Source organism: Cherax quadricarinatus, chromosome 19 (assembly GCF_038502225.1).
Source record: "Cherax quadricarinatus isolate ZL_2023a chromosome 19, ASM3850222v1, whole genome shotgun sequence".
Classification (NCBI taxonomy): Eukaryota; Metazoa; Arthropoda; class Malacostraca; order Decapoda; family Parastacidae; genus Cherax; species Cherax quadricarinatus.
Window position 1 is genome coordinate 40,354,549 of NC_091310.1, and position 21,453 is coordinate 40,376,001.

At 48.8% G+C, this 21,453-nt stretch overlaps 1 protein-coding gene across 1 annotated transcript in view; it reads left to right on the top strand.

Annotated features, from left to right (window-relative positions):
• The first annotated feature begins 462 nt into the window (after nt 1-462).
• Nucleotides 463-21,453, top strand: part of LOC138852938 (synaptotagmin-10-like) — a 247,339-nt gene continuing 226,348 nt past the window's right edge. Inside the window, exon 1 of the mRNA XM_070086707.1 lies at nt 463-617. The gene's annotated coding sequence lies outside the window, so the exon portion shown is untranslated. The remainder of the gene's footprint in view (nt 618-21,453) is intronic.

Genomic DNA, 21,453 nt, shown 5'->3' on the forward strand with positions numbered 1-21,453 from the left:
ACACACACAGCCTGCTCAACCAGGCTATTACTGCTGAGTACACGCAGACCAACGGACGAACCATGTCCCGGCTGGTCAGGTACTGACTTAAGGTGCCTGTCCAGCTCCCTCTTGAAGACAGCCAGGGGTCTATTGGTATGTATGCTGGGAGGCAGCTGAACAGTCTTGGGCCCCTGAAACTTATTGTGTGATCTGTAGCGTGGAAAGACTACTGCAGTGTCAAGCATTTCAGTCCAGAGCCGAAGAGTTATCATTTAATTCTTAGGGATTATCCTTCACCTGATGAGGGGAGGTGGTGTCTGGGGTGTTGGGTAGGTGACTATAAGGACCTGGCTGGCATGTGTTTGTGGGGAGGAAGGGGGAGAACAGGTGGCTGGCGTGTTTGTGGGGGAGGGGAGAGGACCTGGCTAGAGGGGACCTGACTGCCAGGCTACACCACACAACCCTTCCTGTCGTCACAGAGAGAACAACCACTTGTTTCCCCTCTCTGCCCACCTGCCGCTCTGCCGCCACCTGCCATCGCTTCATACGCCTTCCCCGACTCCACCTGCAACGCACTTACGCACCCACTGGCACCACCTGTAGCGCTGAAACAGCTGTAACCTGTTGAGTGTAAGGTGAGTACAGTTTGTTTACTTGTCAGTCTCGCTGTGATACAAAACCTGATTTATGTGAGACGACCTCCAGGTTGAGCTGGTCACACTCATGAATAACTGCAAAGGTAATGAATCATAAACACATTAATCATGAGAATTTACAAAGGTAACCTTTGTAACTTGCTCAGCTATCAAAACTTTGGAGTCCAGTCCCTGGACCAATTATGTACCTCTGTAATCTTTTGACTACCGCCCACAGGATGGGTCTGGGGTGTATAATAAACATATTAAACTGTGAGACGACGCATACACGGAGAAGTGTATATGTCCTCAATGTATATCTGTGTATATGCACAGAAAGGTATGCATCTCATCATATACACGGAGAGGTGCATATCTCTGTACATGTGCGCAGAGAGGAGCATATCTGTATATACACCGAGAGGTGTGTATATACACCGAGAGGTGTGTATATACACCGAGAGGTGTGAATATACATTGAGAGGTGTGTATATACACCGGGAGATGTGTATCTGTGTATATACACTGAGAGTTTACTTAGTCCTCTTTATGGTATAAAAGCATCCTTGACTGGTAGTGTACAGGTGATGTGCAGCCTTAATGACCCTCACATAGTGGATAGGCTTTAAACCTCCCCCATTTACCAATAAACCAGTCATCATTCCTCCATACTTATGTAAGACCAGGCTGACACTGCTACAGTCACTAATAGTAAGACCAGGCTGACACTGCTACACTCTCTAATAGTAAGACCAGGCTGACACTGCTACACTCTCTAATAGTAAGACCAGGCTGACACTGCTACACTCTCTAATAGTAAGACCAGGCTGACACTGCTACACTCACTAATAGTAAGACCAGGCTGACACTGCTACACTCACTAATAGTAAGACCAGGCTGACACTGCTACAGTCACTGATAGTAAGACCAGGCTGACACTGCTACACTCACTGATAGTAAGACCAGGCTGACACTGCTACACTCACTAATAGTAAGACCAGGCTGACACTGCTACACTCACTAATAGTAAGACCAGGCTGACACTGCTACAGTCACTAATAGTAAGACCAGGCTGACACTGCTACACTCACTAATAGTAAGACCAGGCTGACACTGCTACACTCACTAATAGTAAGACCAGGCTGACACTGCTACACTCACTAATAGTAAGACCAGGCTGACACTGCTACACTCACTAATAGTAAGACCAGGCTGACACTGCTACACTCACTAATAGTAAGACCAGGCTGGCACTGCTACACTCACTAATAGTAAGACCAGGCTGGCACTGCTACACTCACTAATAGTAAGACCAGGCTGACACTGCTACACTCACTAATAGTAAGACCAGGCTGGCACTGCTACACTCACTAATAGTAAGACCAGGCTGACACTGCTACACTAATAGTAAGACCAGGCTGACACTGCTACACTCACTAATAGTAAGACCAGGCTGGCACTGCTACACTCACTAATAGTAAGACCAGGCTGACACTGCTACACTAATAGTAAGACCAGGCTGACACTGCTACACTCACTAATAGTAAGACCAGGCTGGCACTGCTACACTCACTAGTAGGAAGACCAGGCTGACACTGCTACACTCACAAATAGTAAGACCAGGCTGACACTGCTACACTCACAAATAGTAAGACCAGGCTGACACTGCTACACTCACTAATAGTAAGACCAGGCTGACACTGCTACACTCACTAATAGTAAGACCAGGCTGACACTGCTACACTCACTAATAGTAAGACCAGGCTGACACTGCTACACTCACTGATAGTAAGACCAGGCTGACACTGCTACACTCACTAATAGTAAGACCAGGCTGACACTGCTACACTCACTAATAGTAAGACCAGGCTGACACTGCTACACTCACTAATAGTAAGACCAGGCTGACACTGCTACACTCACTAATAGTAAGACCAGGCTGACACTGCTACACTCACTAATAGTAAGACCAGGCTGACACTGCTACACTCACTAATAGTAAGACCAGGCTGACACTGCTACACTCACTAATAGTAAGACCAGGCTGACACTGCTACACTCACTAATAGTAAGACCAGGCTGACACTGCTACACTCACTAATAGTAAGACCAGGCTGACACTGCTACACTCACTAATAGTAAGACCAGGCTGACACTGCTACACTCACTAATAGTAAGACCAGGCTGACACTGCTACACTCACTAATAGTAAGACCAGGCTGACACTGCTACACTCACTAATAGTAAGACCAGGCTGACACTGCTACACTCACAAATTACAGTTCATTGCACTTCCCGGGAGACAAATATCACTCCATAATTACTTTTAATTAAGTTCCTTGCTTAATGAGCTCAGCAAGACAGTTTAATTTACAAAGTTCATCACAAGAAAGAGTGATTCAATTTTCCTGGACGGAGCCGCTCCATGAGAGTGCTTTGATGCCAGCCAGCGGCTCTTGATCCAAGGAGTGAGACCTATCCTCCACTTCAGAATATATACACTGAGAAGTGTGTATATCTGTGTATATACACCGCAGTTTACTGTCATCCACATTTTTTAGGAATCAAAGTATTCTTGACGGGAGTACAGGTGACGCAGTCTGGTGTAGTAGATAGGTTTTAAACTAATTTCCTCTTAATCCTCACATCAAAGCTCATTGTCTCCTTTTTCTTCGGTACTTTTCCATGAATATATATATATATATATATATATATATATATATATATATCTATATATACACACACACACACACACACACATATATATATATATATATATATATATATATATATATATATATATATATATATATATATATATATATATATACATATATGTATATATATGTATATATGTATATATATATATATATATATATATATATATATATATATATATATATATATATATCGTGTTGTACTACTGCTAGTAGTGTTGTACTATTGCTGGGTAGTATTGTACTAGTATTGGGTAGCGTTGTACTAGTGTTGGGTAGTGTTGTACTAGTGTTGGGTAGTGTTGTACTAGTGTTGGGTAGTGTTGTACTAGTGTTTGGTAGTGTTGTACTAGTGTTGGTAGTGTTGTACTAGTGTTGGGTAGTGTTGTACTAGTGTTGGGTAGTGTTGTACTAGTGTTGGGTAGTGTTGTACTAGTGTTTGGTAGTGTTGTACTAGTGTTGGTAGTGTTGTACTAGTGTTGGGTAGTGTTGTACTAGTGTTGGGTAGTGTTGTACTAGTGTTGGTAGTGTTGTACTAGTGTTGGGTAGTGTTGTACTAGTGTTGGTAGTGTTGTACTAGTGTTGGGTAATGTTGTACTAGTGTTGGGTAGTGTTGTACTAGTGTTGGGTAGTGTTGTACTAGTGTTGGGTATTGTTGTACTAGTGTTGGTAGTGTTGTACTAGTGTTGGTAGTGTTGTACTAGTATTGGGTAATGTTGTACTAGTGTTGGGTAGTATTCTACTAGTATTGGGTAATGTTGTACTAGTGTTTGGTAGTGTTGTACTAGTGTTGGGTAGTGTTGTACTAGTGTTGGGTAGCGTTGTACTAGTGTTTGGTAGTGTTGTACTAGTGTTGGTAGTGTTGTACTAGTGTTGGGTAGTGTTTTACTAGTGTTGGTAGTGTTGTACTAGTGTTGGTAATGTTGTACTAGTGTTGGGTAGTGTTGTACTAGTGTTGAGTAGTGTTGTACTAGTGTTGGGAAGTGTTGTACTAGTGTTGGGTAGTGTTGTACTAGTGTTGGTAGTGTTGTACTAGTGTTGGTAGTGTTGTACTAGTGTTGGGTATTGTTGTACTAGTGTTGGGTACTGTTGTACTAGTGTTGGTAGTGTTGTACTAGTGTTTGTAGTGTTGTACTAGTGTTGGGTAGTGTTGTACTAGTGTTGGGTAGTGTTGTACTAGTGTTGGGTAGTGTTGTACTAGTGTTGGTAGTGTTGTACTAGTGTTTGTAGTGTTGTACTAGTGTTGGGTAGTGTTGTACTAGTGTTGGGTAGTGTTGTACTAGTGTTTGGTAGTGTTGTACTAGTGTTGGTAGTGTTGTACTAGTGTTGGGTAGTGTTGTACTAGTGTTGGGTAGTGTTGTACTAGTGTTGGGTAGTGTTGTACTAGTGTTTGGTAGTGTTTTACTAGTGTTGGTAGTGTTGTTCTAGTGTTGGGTAGTGTTGTACTAGTATTGGGTAGTGTTGTACTAGTGTTGGTAGTGTTGTACTAGTGTTGGGTAGTGTTGTACTAGTGTTGGTAGTGTTGTACTAGTGTTGGGTAATGTTGTACTAGTGTTGGGTAGTGTTGTACTAGTGTTGGGTAGTGTTGTACTAGTGTTGGGTATTGTTGTACTAGTGTTGGTAGTGTTGTACTAGTGTTGGTAGTGTTGTACTAGTATTGGGTAATGTTGTACTAGTGTTGGGTAGTATTCTACTAGTATTGGGTAATGTTGTACTAGTGTTTGGTAGTGTTGTACTAGTGTTGGGTAGTGTTGTACTAGTGTTGGGTAGCGTTGTACTAGTGTTTGGTAGTGTTGTACTAGTGTTGGTAGTGTTGTACTAGTGTTGGGTAGTGTTTTACTAGTGTTGGTAGTGTTGTACTAGTGTTGGTAATGTTGTACTAGTGTTGGGTAGTGTTGTACTAGTGTTGAGTAGTGTTGTACTAGTGTTGGGTAGTGTTGTACTAGTGTTGGTAGTGTTGTACTAGTGTTGGTAGTGTTGTACTAGTGTTGGTAATGTTGTACTAGTGTTGGGTAGTGTTGTACTAGTGTTGGGTATTGTTGTACTAGTGTTGGGTACTGTTGTACTAGTGTTGGTAGTGTTGTACTAGTGTTTGTAGTGTTGTACTAGTGTTGGGTAGTGTTGTACTAGTGTTGGGTAGTGTTGTACTAGTGTTGGGTAGTGTTGTACTAGTGTTGGGTAGTGTTGTACTAGTGTTTGGTAGTGTTGTACTAGTGTTGGGTAGTGTTGTACTAGTGTTTGGTAGTGTTGTACTAGTGTTGGGTAGTGTTGTACTAGTGTTGGGTAGTGTTGTACTAGTGTTTGTAGTGTTGTACTAGTGTTGGGTAGTGTTGTACTAGTGTTGGGTAGTGTTGTACTAGTGTTGGGTAGTGTTGTACTAGTGTTTGGTAGTGTTGTACTAGTGTTGGGTAGTGTTGTACTAGTGTTGGGTAGTGTTGTACTAGTGTTTGTAGTGTTGTACTAGTGTTGGGTAGTGTTGTACTAGTGTTGGGTAGTGTTGTACTAGTGTTGGGTAGTGTTGTACTAGTGTTGGTAGTGTTGTACTAGTTTTGGTAGTGTTGTACTAGTGTTGGGCAGTGTTGCACTAGTGTTGGGTAGTGTTCTACTAGTATTGGGTAGTGCTGTTCTAGTGTTGGGTAGTGTTGTACTAGTGTTGGGTAGTGTTGTACTAGTGTTGGGTAGTGTTGTACTAGTGTTGGGTAGTGTTGTACTAGTGTTGGGTAGTGTTGTACTAGTGTTGGTAGTGTTGTACTAGTGTTGGTAGTGTTGTACTAGTATTGGGTAATGTTGTACTAGTATTGGGTAGTGTTGTACTAGTGTTTGTAGTGTTGTACTAGTGTTGGTAGTGTTGTACTAGTGTTGGGTAGTGTACTAGTTTTGGGTAGTGTTGTACTAGTGTTGGGTGAAGGCTGTCTGTCATGCCACGAGGGTAAGTGAAGGCTGTCTGTCATACCACGAGGGTAAGTGAAGGCTGTCTGTCATGCCACGAGGGTAAGTGAAGGCTGTCTGTCATACCACGAGGGTAAGTGAAGGCTGTCTGCCATGCCACGAGGGTAAGTGAAGGCTGTCTGTCATACCACGAGGGTAAGTGAAGGCTGTCTGTCATACCACGAGGGTAAGTGAAGGCTGTCTGCCATGCCACGAGGGTAAGTGAAGGCTGTCTGTCATACCACGAGGGTAAGTGAAGGCTGTCTGCCATGCCACGAGGGTAAGTGAAGGCTGTCTGTCATACCACGAGGGTAAGTGAAGGCTGTCTGACATGCCACGAGGGTAAGTGAAGGCTGTCTGTCATACCACGAGGGTAAGTGAAGGCTGTCTGTCATGCCACGAGGGTAAGTGAAGGCTGTCTGTCATGCCACGAGGGTAAGTGAAGGCTGTCTGTCATACCACGAGGGTAAGTGAAGGCTGTCTGACATGCCACGAGGGTAAGTGAAGGCTGTCTGACATGCCACGAGGGTAAGTGAAGGCTGTCTGACATGCCACGAGGGTAAGTGAAGGCTGTCTGACATGCCACGAGGGTAAGTGAAGGCTGTCTGACATGCCACGAGGGTAAGTGAAGGCTGTCTGACATGCCACGAGGGTAAGTGAAGGCTGTCTGACATGCCACGAGGGTAAGTGAAGGCTGTCTGACATGCCACGATGGTAAGTGAAGGCTGTCTGACATACCACGAGGGTAAGTGAAGGCTGTCTGACATGCCACGAGGGTAAGTGAAGGCTGTCTGACATGCCACGAGGGTAAGTGAAGGCTGTCTGTCATGCCACGAGGGTAAGTGAAGGCTGTCTGACATGCCACGAGGGTAAGTGAAGGCTGTCTGTCATGCCACGAGGGTAAGTGAAGGCTGTCTGTCATGCCACGAGGGTAAGTGAAGGCTGTCTGTCATGCCACGAGGGTAAGTGAAGGCTGTCTGACATGCCACGAGGGTAAGTGACGGCAAGGCTGTCTGTTTTACCACCTGTGCAAGTTATTGTCCCCCATGACAGTACCCCCAACCCTCTCCCCTTTCCCATGACACCCGGCTCTCAAGCCGAGGCCGAAATTCTGTTGGGGAGGAAAAAACACAGCATATCATTGACTTAAAGACGACGGAAGCTGAAGTGTAAAATATTGAAGGTTGGGGCGCGACTTTTACTGCCTCCACTGGAAGCCTCACTCCCTCCCTCCGGAAGCCTCACTCCCTCCCTCCGGAAGCCTCACTCCCTCCCTCCGGAAGCCTCACTCCCTCCCTCCGGAAGCCTCACTCCCTCCCTCCGGAAGCCTCACTCCCTCCCTCCGGAAGCCTCACTCCCTCCCTCCGGAAGCCTCACTCCCTCCCTCCGGAAGCCTCACTCCCTCCCTCCGGAAGCCTCACTCCCTCCCTCCGGAAGCCAGGCTATTTCTGTCACTGCCTCTCCCATTTCTCGCCAGGACCAAACTTAAGTAAACACTAGTAGTTACTACGAGAAATTCTAGTTATTATTGTAATCCCGCCAGTGACTGACCGTGGGTGAGTGGCAGCCAGTGACTGGTAGTGGGTGGCAGCCAGTGACTGGCAGTGAGTGGCAGCCAGTGACTGGCAGTGAGTGGCAGCCAGTGACTGGTAGTGGGTGGCAGCCAGTGACTGGTAGTGGGTGGCAGCCAGTGACTGGCAGTGAGTGGCAGCCAGTGACTGGTAGTGGGTGGCAGCCAGTGACTGGTAGTGGGTGGCAGCCAGTGACTGGCACTGGGTGGCAGCCAGTGACTGGTAGTGGGTGGCAGCCAGTGACTGGCACTGGGTGGCAGCCAGTGACTGGCAGTGAGTGGCAGCCAGTGACTGGCAGTGAGTGGCAGCCAATGCCTCTACCAGTTGCACTGAATGTACTTCACTTAGGTACTGCCTCTCTGAGAGTCCTTCACGGCTGATAAAGTAGTTTGTAGAAGATGCAAGAAATTCATGCGAGGGAGTTGCTACGCTGGATCAGAACAGCTGGTGCCAGGCAGCTGGATCACCGGTGCCACAGTACAGCTGGTGCCAGGCAGCTGGATCACCGGTGCCACAGTACAGCTGGTGCCAGGCAGCTGGATCACCGGTGCCACAGTACAGCTGGTGCCAGGCTGCTGGATCACCGGTGCCACAGTACAGCTGGTACCAGGCAGCTGGATCACCGGTGTCACAGTACAGCTGGTGCCAGGCTGCTGGATCACCGGTGCCACAGTACAGCTGGTACCAGGCAGCTGGATCACCGGTGTCACAGTACAGCTGGTGCCAGGCTGCTGGATCACCGGTGCCACAGTACAGCTGGTGCCAGGCTGCTGGATCACCGGTGCCACAGTACAGCTGGTGCCAGGCAGCTGGATCACCGGTGCCACAGTACAGCTGGTGCCAGGCTGCTGGATCACCGGTGCCACAGTACAGCTGGTACCAGGCAGCTGGATCACCGGTGTCACAGTACAGCTGGTGCCAGGCTGCTGGATCACCGGTGCCACAGTACAGCTGGTGCCAGGCTGCTGGATCACCGGTGCCACAGTACAGCTGGTGCCAGGCAGCTGGATCACCGGTGCCACAGTACAGCTGGTGCCAGGCTGCTGGATCACCGGTGCCACAGTACAGCTGGTACCAGGCAGCTGGATCACCGGTGCCACAGTACAGCTAGTGCCAGGCAGCTGGATCACCGGTGCCACAGTACAGCTAGTGCCAGGCAGCTGGATCACTGGTGCCACAGTACAGCTGGTGCCAAGCTACTGGATCACCGGTGCCACAGTACAGCTGGTGCCAGGCTGCTGGATCACCGGTGCCACAGTACAGCTGGTGCCAGGCAGCTGGATCACCGGTGCCACAGTACAGCTGGTGCCAGGCTGCTGGATCACCGGTGTCAGGCTGCTGGATCACCGGTGCCACAGTACAGCTGGTACCAGGCAGCTGGATCACCGGTGCCACAGTACAGCTAGTGCCAGGCAGCTGGATCACCGGTGCCACAGTACAGTTGGTGCCAGGCTGTTGGCTCAACGGTGCCACAGGACAGCTGGTGCCAGGCTGCTGGATTACCGGTGCCACAGTACAGCTGTTGCCAGGCTGCTGGATCACCGGTGCCACAGTACAGCTGATGCCAGGCAGCTGGATCACCAGTGCCACAGGACAGCTGGTGCCAGGCTGCTGGATCACCGGTGCCACAGTACAGCTGGTACCAGGCAGCTGGATCACCGGTGCCACAGTACAGCTAGTGCCAGGCAGCTGGATCACCGGTGCCACAGTACAGTTGGTGCCAGGCTGTTGGCTCAACGGTGCCACAGGACAGCTGGTGCCAGGCTGCTGGATTACCGGTGCCACAGTACAGCTGTTGCCAGGCTGCTGGATCACCGGTGCCACAGTACAGCTGATGCCAGGCAGCTGGATCACCAGTGCCACAGGACAGCTGGTGCCAGGCTGCTGGATCACCAGTGCCACAGTACAGCTGTTGCCAGGCTGCTGGATCACCGGTGCCACAGTACAGCTGGTGCCAGGCAGCTGGATCACCGGTGCCACAGTACAGCTGGTGCCAGGCTGCTGGATCACCGGTGCCACAGTACAGCTGGTGCCAAGCTGCTGGATCACCGGTGCCACAGTACAGCTGGTGCCAGGCAGCTGGATCACCGGTGCCACAGTACAGCTGGTACCAGGCTGTTGGCTCACCGGTGCCACAGTACAGCTGGTGCCAGGCAGCTGGATCACCGGTGCCACAGTACAGCTGGTGCCAGGCAGCTGGATCACCGGTGCCACAGTACAGCTGGTGCCAGGCTGCTGGATCACCGGTGCCACAGTACAGCTGGTGCCAGGCTGCTGGATCACCGGTGCCACAGTACAGCTGGTGCCAGGCTGCTGGCTCATCGGTGCCACAGGACAGCTGGTGCCAGGCTGCTGGATCACCGGTGCCACAGTACAGCTGGTGTCAGGCTGCTGGATCACCGGTGCCACAGTACAGCTGGTGCCAGGCAGCTGGATCACCGGTTCCACAGTACAGCTGGTGCCAGGCAGCTGGATCACCGGTGCCACAGTACAGCTGGTGCCAGGGTGCTGGATCACCGGTGCCACAGTACAGCTGGTGCCAGGCAGCTGGATCACCGGTGCCACAGTACAGCTGGTGCCAGGCTGTTGGCTCACCTGTGCCAGAGTACAGCTGGTGCCACGCAGCTGGATCACCGGTGCCACAGTACAGCTGGTGCCAGGCAGCTGGATCACCGGTGCCACAGTACAGCTGGTGCTAGGCTGCTGGATCAACGGTGCCACAGTACAGCTGGTGCCAGGCTGCTGGATCACCGGTGCCACAGTACAGCTGGTGCCAGGCTGCTGGATCAACGGTGCCACGAACTGCTTATCATATACCCAAAATTTTGAGGTTTCCAACTCAAAGTCATCAAGAAATAACTGACGAGGTGAAAATTACTGAAATATATCTTGAAAGAGAAGGTGACTCCTGAGAGTAAGTCAGTTTTGCTCACCTTATAACTCCGCTGTGTTGTTGTTGTGGCACGTATAGTAAGTGTTTACCTGCACATGTTATACGGGGTAGGAGAATTGGAAATGGACAGCAATCAGTCAGGTTATCATTCAAGAGAGTGGAGGGTAACTCCAATTCCCTTGATCAAGATCCCTTCACGAGTGTCATTGCGTTTCCCTGTAAGATAGTAGCGACCCAAGTGTGCGTGACGCACACCAACAGCAGCTGATGCTAAGACACAGACAATACACCTACAATAAGCTAAATCCACACAGGTTTAGCGAAAGTGGAAGGTCCCAAAAGGAGATTTTTCCCGTGGGAGGTACCGGCATGTGACTCCACCCACGGCACTCCCACATTACCCTAGCACCCGTGCCAAATATTGACACTCATCACAGTGGCACTTGTAGCAAGGTTGTAGTCGTCCATTCTGGTCTACGTAGGTTTATCTGTGCAAATTACAATAGGCTGTTAAGACAATAAAATCGAAGCCTTCAAGAGAAGCCTCGTCACAGCCGGTAGATGACCTACATTTTCTGGGGGGCCCTGAAGCTTAAACTGTTATGGGGGCCCCTTCGTAACCCCTTTTCATACAGTAGACCCAACATTTTTAACCAATGTGGACTAAAGTGGATTCTGGGGCCCCTCCAGGATTAGGGGCCCTGAAACTTAATTAAGCTTCATTTCTTTCATAGCAGATCCTCCCCTGGCACCTTCACAGTGGATCCTCCCCTGGCACCTTCACAGTGGATCCTCCCCTGGCACCTTCACAGTGGATCCTCCCCTGACACCTTCACAGTGGATCCTCCCCTGGCACCTTCACAGTGGATCCTCCCCTGGCACCTTCACAGTGGATCCTCCCATGCCACCTTCACAGTGGATCCTCCCCTGGCACCTTCACAGTGGATCCTCCCCTGGCACCTTCACAGTGGATCCTCCCCTGGCACCTTCACAGTGGATCCTCCCCTGACACCTTCACAGTGGATCCCCCCTGGCACCTTCACAGTGGATCCTCCCCTGGCACCTTCACAGTGGATCCTCCCCTGGCACCTTCACAGTGGATCCTCCCCTGGCACCTTCACAGTGGATCCTCCCATGCCACCTTCACAGTGGATCCTCCCCTGGCACCTTCACAGTGGATCCTCCCCTGGCACCTTCACAGTGGATCCTCCCATGCCACCTTCACAGTGGATCCTCCCCTGGCACCTTCACAGTGGATCCGCCGCTGGCACCTTCACAGTGGATCCTCCCCTGGCACCTTCACAGTGGATCCTCCCCTGGCACCTTCACAGTGGATCCTCCCCTGGCACCTTCACAGTGGATCCTCCCCTGGCACCTTCACAGTGGATCCTCCCCTGGCACCTTCACAGTGGATCCTCCCCTGGCACCTTCGCAGTGGATCCTCCCCTGGCACCTTCACAGTGGATCCTCCCCTGGCACCTTCACAGTGGATCCTCCCCTGGCACCTTCACAGTGGATCCGCCGCTGGCACCTTCACAGTGGATCCTCCCCTGGCACCTTCACAGTGGATCCTCCCCTGGCACCTTCACAGTGGATCCTCCCCTGGCACCTTCACAGTGGATCCGCCGCTGGCACCTTCACAGTGGATCCGCCGCTGGCACCTTCACAGTGGATCCTCCCCTGGCACCTTCACAGTGGATCCTCCCCTAGAACCTTCACAGTGGATCCTCCCCTGGCACCTTCACAGTGGATCCTCCCCTAGAACCTTCACAGTGGATCCTCCCCTGGCACCTTCACAGTGGATCCTCCCCTGGCACCTTCACAGTGGATCCTCCCCTGGCACCTTCACAGTGGATCCTCCCCTGGCACCTTCACAGTGGATCATCCCCTGGCACCTTCACAGTGGATCCTCCCCTGGCACCTTCACAGTGGATCCTCCCCTGGCACCTTCACAGTGGATCCTCCCCTGGCACCTTCACAGTGGATCCGCCGCTGGCACCTTCACAGTGGATCCTCCCCTGGCACCTTCACAGTGGATCCTCCCCTGGCACCTTCACAGTGGATCCTCCCCTGGCACCTTCACAGTGGATCCTCCCCTGGCACCTTCATAGTAGATCCTCCCCTGGCACCTTCATAGTTGATCCTCCCCTGGCACCTTCATAGTAGATCCGCCCCTGGCACCTTCATAGTGGATCCTCCCCTGGCACCTTCATAGTAGATCCGCCCCTGGCACCTTCATAGTGGATCCTCCCCTGGCACCTTCATAGTAGATCCGCCCCTGGCACCTTCATAGTGGATCCTCCCCTGGCACCTTCATAGTAGATCCGCCCCTGGCACCTTCATCGTAGATCCGCCCCTGGCACCTTCACAGTGGATCCGCCCCTGACACCTTCATGGTAGATCCTCCCCTGGCACCTTCAGTGGATCCCCCCTGTCACCTTCATAGTAGATCCGCCCCTGGCACCTTCATAGTGGATCCGCCCCTGGCACCTTCATAGTAGATCCGCCCCTGGCACCTTCATCGTAGATCCGCCCCTGGCACCTTCACAGTGGATCCGCCCCTGACACCTTCATGGTAGATCCTCCCCTGGCACCTTCAGTGGATCCCCCCTGTCACCTTCATAGTAGATCCGCCCCTGGCACCTTCATAGTGGATCCGCCCCTGGCACCTTCATCGTAGATCCACCCATGGCACTAGTGCCCCGACCTACTGCCAGCCTAGAAAGATCCCTCGTTTCCTCGACTCTAAAGTCCGATAATCTTGCATGCTGACCAGTCCAGGGGACTTGTGTCCCTGGAGGGACGGTGTGGGGGGGGAAGAAGGGGGAAAGGTGCATCTACTCTGACGTCTTGCGTTTATCTAGTGTTAATCAGCCTTTAATCAAGGGACGTTCCTTGATGCTGGTGAGGGGCTCTTGATCTAGGGAATTGGATCCGTGTTCCAATTTCTTGAATTAAACCTGAATGCCTGCCATCCCCCCTCCCCCCACAAAAACACAGGCGCTGTATAACCCCTACGGGTTTAGCGCTCCCCCATGCTAAAAAATAAGAGTGTCACTCAGCGAGGCGGTGCTGCTGATCATATGGAAGAAGATTCAACTAATGTGATATTTTATCGTGGCCACAATAAATGTCACATTGGTTGCATCTGTGTCCATTAGCCTAAAATTTTGTGGGTAATTCTGCCATTGTTACCATACTGAAGTAGACAAGATCGACAGGTGTGGAGACTTGATCTGTTGATGCCACTCTGTTATAAATGGACTTTAATATGCATGTTGTGAGATGTTGTGAGATGTTGTGAGATGCTGTGAGATGTTGTGAGATGTTGTGAGATGCTGTGAGATGTTGTGAGATGTTGTGAGATGCTGTGAGATGTTGTGAGATGTTGTGAGATGTTGTGAGATGTTGTGAGATGTTGTGAGATGCTGTGAGATGTTGTGAGATGTTGTGAGATGTTGTGAAATGTTGTGAGATGTTGAGAGATGTGAGATGTTGTGAGATGTTGAGAGAAGTTGTGAGATGTGAGATGCTCTGAGATGTGGTGTTACAAAAAACGCGATATCTAATAAGCATAGAGATCTCCAGTGAATACTAGAAAGGACTGCCCTTCTAGCATCCAGCCTGTTACTGGGTTTTTGTAACAAGTAGTCAGTATCCTGGTCTAATTATCCATTAGAATTTAATAAGACTCAGTAGTGCTTCAGGATTACAACTGGTAGGCTATTAACTAAAGAAATTAAAATTGAATAAGTTTATTAATAACAATAAAGTTGTCTAGGCGTATAATATCAAAGTAAATTAAAGTAATCAAAATAATTACTTCTCTGGTGTACAGTAGTATTGTGCTGAAGTCACATATCACATCTTTATGGCTTTTATGTACCGTCTGGTACATTGTTAATATTTAATAACATAATACTAATATATACAAGTTTGTGTGTGTGTGTGTGTAAGTGCTCTAAGTAGTTCGCTATGTCTCAGGACTCGACTAGACTTAACCAGTGACTGACTAAAAGTCCTCACATAAACTAACTTCTTGACCAACCTGGCTATCAGAACAGCTTGTTTGAACAATAAAACGACTGATAAGCCGAACAGCAATATAACAAGCAACAGCGACACAGAATCAGGAACAAGAAGATAATATAACGACACTAAGTAGGGACCATCTGCAGATCCTCCACAAAAGTCACAAAACTCCCATACTACTGAATCTAAGTTCAGCATTAGAAAATCCCCGACTGTGACAGTACACAGATACTAGTACAAATTAGGTCAGAAGCTACAGTTCAGGACCTGAGTTTCTCAGACTGTCTATGAGACACACAACCTCAGTACAATGTCAAAAATCAATAAGTCAAGGTTATGTTCTGTGAAGAGAGTTACACAGAACCAACAACAAGAAAACAACAGAGACGATCTTCCAACAAGGGCTCAGAGAGGCACGTCTTGTTGGAAGCAACGTCAAACAGACAAGAGCGAGTGCAGCCCAGGCAGACTCTCCTCCAGGTGAGGTGTGATCACCCCACCCTGATCACGTGACTCTCCGTGGACTGCTGCTGCCCAGCAACACAGAGAAGCTGGCAAAGAAACGAGCGGAGCAATAATTAGTAGTTAGACAATGCTGTCAGCTACTTAACACTCACGAACCATGAGCACTGAATAATATATAAATGTTACATCCTACCTAACAATATAACTAAGTCAAACAATAATACAAAGCAATATATTTACGATTTAGCTAATATCGCAAATACATATAAGCAATATAAAATTATATGAACAGGTAATATACATTATATACATTGTGACCCATTCAGGGGTCGCAATATGTGAGATGTTGTGAGGTGTTATGAGATGTGAGATGTTGTGAGGTGTTATGAGATGTGAGATGTTGTGAGGTGTTATGAGATGTGAGATGTTGTGAGATGATAGACGGGGAAATGTTCCTCCAGAGTGTGGATATTGAGTGAGAGAAGATAATGGAGAAAGATTCACGAAAAGAGAGACCAACATGAAGCAGAGAGACACAGAGACAGGGAAGCACTAACAAACGAAATAAATAGATAGAGAGAGACAAACAGAGAGAGAGAGAGAGAGAGAGAGAGAGAGAGAGAGAGAGAGAGAGAGGACGAGTGAATGAAAGAGATGATTAAATAATTGCGTTATGTTGGCGTTACTTAGATGAAACAAATAGTGTCTGAGTGTTCTCTGGAGAGCCTCTTAGTGCTCACATCAGGCTGTGTTTCCTCTCACACGCTCTTCCTTCCTCTTTCTCTCTTCCTCTCCATCTCCCCTCTCTACTCTTCTTTCTTCCTCTCTCCTCGTCTTTTTTTTTTCTTTCTTCCCTTTACTCTGCTCTCAGCTCCGAGACTAAATTCCTGTTGTGAATCTCTGAATATTTTGAAGTTCTGTAGCTGCTGGATCACCTGACAGATCTGACCCAAGTCACATTTAAGAACGAAGGAACGCTGCAGCAGGCCTACTGGCCCATGCTAGGCATGTCCATTTCACACCCACCCACACCGACTCGTGTACCCGCCCAATCTATATTTAAAGCTAAAAGGAAACATGTGTAACTAATGCGACATTTCACTGTGGCAACGTTTCGCTCTCCATGAACTTTGTCAAACCGTTACTAACGATACAAGGACACACAGAGTGTATATGTAGGTGCTAGAGAGAGATGCCTTGCACCTCTCTCTAGCACCTAGGGACCTAGGAACGTGACCTCTTAGTAACTACAATCTCTCTACTACCACCCTGCACGTCTCCTTCCGACAGTATATAAGTCTCCACACTGTAGCTTGTTCCTTCAGATTGCTTCAGACTGTGGAACACAACTCTTCTCCAGGCTGAGGGACTGACAACCTCAAATCTCCGACTACAAGGGTGATGGACTGATTACATCGTCTTCACATCTCTACTGCTCCTGCTTACTTTTGTACTCGACTGAAGAAGCCTACTGTGTAGGCGAAACGTTTCGGAATAAAGTTGCCTAACTGTTGCTCATGTGTCTTACCTACCAGGCTGTCAGTTGCACGGTGGCCCAGTTACACGGTGGCCCAGTTGCACGGTGGCCCAGTTGCACGGTGGCCCAGTTACACGGTGGCCCAGTTACACGGTGGCCCAGTTACACGATGGCCCAGTTGCACGGTGGCCCAGTTGCACGGTGGTCCAGTTGCACGGTGGTCCAGCGAGTCGTTGCAACTCGCCTCTTGTTCGTCTCAACTCCGTCAGAATCCCAACTCGCTGTTTGCTGTTCTCTGTACTGGACTGAAGAGCCCCTAGTGAGCGAAACCTATCCTCACAGAATCTCTTAATACAGGCATGTGTGTCTTTTTCACACACTTGTCGATGTTAGTCACCAGGATGTTCGACGTGAAGGTGAGGCCTACCTGTCTGTCCTCTCCAGTGGATGTTTGACGTGAAGGTGAGGCCTATCTGTCTGTCCTCTCCAGTGGATGTTTGACGTGAAGGTGAGGCCTATCTGTCTGTCCTCTCCAGTGGATGTTTGACGTGAAGGTGAGGCCTATCTGTCTGTCCTCTCCAGTGGATGTTTGACGCGAAGGTGAGGCCTACCTGTCTGTCCTCTCCAGTGGATGTTTGACGTGAAGGTGAGGCCTACCTGTCTGTCCTCTCCAGTGGATGTTTGACGTGAAGGTGAGGCCTACCTGTCTGTCCTCTCCAGTGGATGTTTGACGTGAAGGTGAGGCCTATCTGTCTGTCCTCTCCAGTGGATGTTTGACGTGAAGGTGAGGCCTATCTGTCTGTCCTCTCCAGTGGATGTTTGACGTGAAGGTGAGGCCTATCTGTCTGTCCTCTCCAGTGGATGTTTGACGTGAAGGTGAGGCCTATCTGTCTGTCCTCTCCAGTGGATGTTTGACGCGAAGGTGAGGCCTACCTGTCTGTCCTCTCCAGTGGATGTTTGACGTGAAGGTGAGGCCTACCTGTCTGTCCTCTCCAGTGGATGTTTGACGTGAAGGTGAGGCCTATCTGTCTGTCCTCTCCAGTGGATGTTTGACGTGAAGGTGAGGCCTATCTGTCTGTCCTCTCCAGTGGATGTTTGACGTGAAGGTGAGGCCTATCTGTCTGTCCTCTCCAGTGGATGTTTGACGTGAAGGTGAGGCCTATCTGTCTGTCCTCTCCAGTGGATGTTTGACGCGAAGGTGAGGCCTACCTGTCTGTCCTCTCCAGTGGATGTTTGACGTGAAGGTGAGGCCTACCTGTCTGTCCTCTCCAGTGGATGTTTGACGTGAAGGTGAGGCCTATCTGTCTGTCCTCTCCAGTGGATGTTTGACGTGAAGGCGAAGCCTACCTGTCTGCCCTCTCCAGTGGATGTTTGACGCGAAGGTGAGGCCTACCTGTCTGTCCTCTCCAGTGGATGTTTGACGTAAAGGTGAGGCCTACCTGTCTGTCCTCTCCAGTGGATGTTTGACGTGAAGGTGAGGCCTACCTGTCTGTCCTCTCCAGTGGATGTTTGACGTGAAGGTGAGGCCTACCTGTCTGTCCTCTCCAGTGGATGTTTGACGTGAAGGTGAGGCCTACCTGTCTGTCCTCTCCGATGTTTGGCGTGAAGGTGAGGCTTACCTGTCTGTCCTCTCCAGTGGATGTTTGACGTGAAGGTGAGGCCTACCTGTCTGTCCTCTCCAGTGGATGTTTGACGTGAATGTGAGGTTTATCTGTCTGTCCTCTATAGTGGATGTTTGACGTGAAGGTGAGGCCTATCTGTCTGTCCTCTCCAGTGGATGTTTGACGTGAAGGCGAAGCCTACCTGTCTGCCCTCTCCAGTGGATGCTTGACGCGAAGGTGAGGCCTACCTGTCTGTCCTCTCCAGTGGATGTTTGGATTCAGTCTTTCATCACTTGCTTGCAGTCGACACATTTCCATTGGTAATAAATCACCACATCCTACGACTTTTGACGTTCGCATTACACCCAGTACTTTCTTCACATCATCCTGATGTGTTTATGTCTAGTGTGTGTGTGTGTGTGTGTGTGTGTGTGTGTGTGTGTGTGTGTGTGTGTGTGTCAGAGCAGGCTGGGGAGGCCATACAGGCCAGGGCCACCCGCACTTTACCGCAGAGAAACTTCGTTGGGAGGTCGATAGATAGGCCACAGCGAGTACTGGTTCGATAGACAGACAGTTAACGGGTAGATAGGACAGAGACATAACGTCTCATTTAGACAGGCAAGCGGACATCTAATTAATAAACTATAAACAGCGACTGACATAGGCAGATATACACGAGTGTTGGAGTCACGATGCACAGCTTCATGAATAGGTGCAACTGGGTCAGTGAGGTTTGGAGGGAGTGAATCCAGTAGCGGCTAGTTAAGAGAGACATGGCCAGGACTGACTTGACCCCCTACAGCCACAAATAAGTAAGCACATACACAGTGACATAGACAAATTAACACACACACTGACATGTACACATCAATATTGACACTCATACATATGTCCTCGTATGACAGGCATTGATGGATTGACTAAAACAGACATACACAACAGACAAACTTACATAACAGACAGACAGACATGTACAACAGACAGACATACACAACAGACAGACATACACAACAGACAGACATGTACAAGAGAGAGACATACATAACAGACAGACTTAAAAAACAGACAGACAGACATACACAACAAACAGACATACACAACAGACAGACATCAAGGCGTATGTAAGAAACCACCAAAAACGGTCACACAGAGACGCTACACTCCAACAAGACCCGTGTTAGTACTCAACAAGACCCGTGTTAGTACTTAACAAGACCCATGTTAGTACTCAACAAGACCCGTGTTAGTACTCAACAAGACCCGTGTTAGTACTCAACAAGACCCGTGTTAGTACTCAACAAGACCCATGTTAGTACTCAACAAGACCCGTGTTAGTACTCAACAAGACCCGTGTTAGTACTCAACAAGACCCATGTTAGTACTCAACAAGACCCGTGTTAGTACTCAACAAGACCCGTGTTAGTACTCAACAAGACCCATGTTAGTACTCAACAAGACCCGTGTTAGTACTCAACAAGACCCGTGTTAGTACTCAACAAGACCCATGTTAGTACTCAACAAGACCCGTGTTAGTACTCAACAAGACCCATGTTAGTACTCAACAAGACCCGTGTTAGTACTCAACAAGACCCGTGTTAGTACTCAACAAGACCCATGTTAGTACTCAACAAGACCCGTGTTAGTACTCAACAAGACCCGTGTTAGTACTCAACAAGACCCGTGTTAGTACTCAACAAGACCCATGTTAGTACTCAACAAGACCCGTGTTAGTACTCAACAAGACCCATGTTAGTACTCAACAAGACCCGTGTTAGTACTCAACAAGACCCGTGTTAGTACTCAACAAGACCCGTGTTAGTACTCAACAAGACCCGTGTTAGTACTCAACAAGACCCGTGTTAGTACTCAACAAGACCCATGTTAGTACTCAACAAGACCCGTGTTAGTACTCAACAAGACCCGTGTTAGTACTCAACAAGACCCGTGTTAGTACTCAACAAGACCCGTGTTAGTACTCAACAAGACCCATGTTAGTACTCAACAAGACCCGTGTTAGTACTCAACAAGACCCGTGTTAGTACTCAACAAGACCCGTGTTAGTACTCAACAAGACCCATGTTAGTACTCAACAAGACCCGTGTTAGTACTCAACAAGACCCATGTTAGTACTCAACAAGACCCGTGTTAGTACTCAACAAGACCCGTGTTAGTACTCAACAAGACCCATGTTAGTACTCAACAAGACCCGTGTTAGTACTCAACAAGACCCGTGTTAGTACTCAACAAGACCCGTGTTAGTACTCAACAAGACCCGTGTTAGTACTCAACAAGACCCGTGTTAGTACTCAACAAGACCCATGTTAGTACTCAACAAGACCCGTGTTAGTACTCAACAAGACCCATGTTAGTACTCAACAAGACCCGTGTTAGTACTCAACAAGACCCGTGTTAGTACTCAACAAGACCCGTGTTAGTACTCAACAAGACCCGTGTTAGTACTCAACAAGACCCATGTTAGTACTCAACAAGACCCGTGTTAGTACTCAACAAGACCCATGTTAGTACTCAACAAGACCCGTGTTAGTACTCAACAAGACCCGTGTTAGTACTCAACAAGACCCATGTTAGTACTCAACAAGACCCGTGTTAGTACTCAACAAGACCCGTGTTAGTACTCAACAAGACCCGTGTTAGTACTCAACAAGACCCGTGTTAGTACTCAACAAGACCCGTGTTAGTACTCAACAAGACCCATGTCAGTACTCAACAAGACCCGTGTTAGTACTCAACAAGACCCGTGTTAGTACTCAACAAGACCCGTGTTAGTACTCAACAAGACCCGTGTTAGTACTCAACAAGACCCGTGTTAGTACTCAACAAGACCCGTGTTAGTACTCAACAAGACCCATGTCAGTACTCAACAAGACCCGTGTTAGTACTCAACAAGACCCGTGTTAGTACTCAACAAGACCCGTGTTAGTACTCAACAAGACCCGTGTTGGAACTCAACAAGACCCGTGTTAGTACTCAACAAGACCCGTGTTAGTACTCAACAAGACCCATGTCAGTACTCAATAAGACCCGTGTTAGTACTCAATAAGACCCATGTTAGTACTCAACAAGACCCGTGTTAGTACTCAACAAGATCCGTGTTAGTACTCAATAAGACCCATGTTAGTACTCAACAAGAC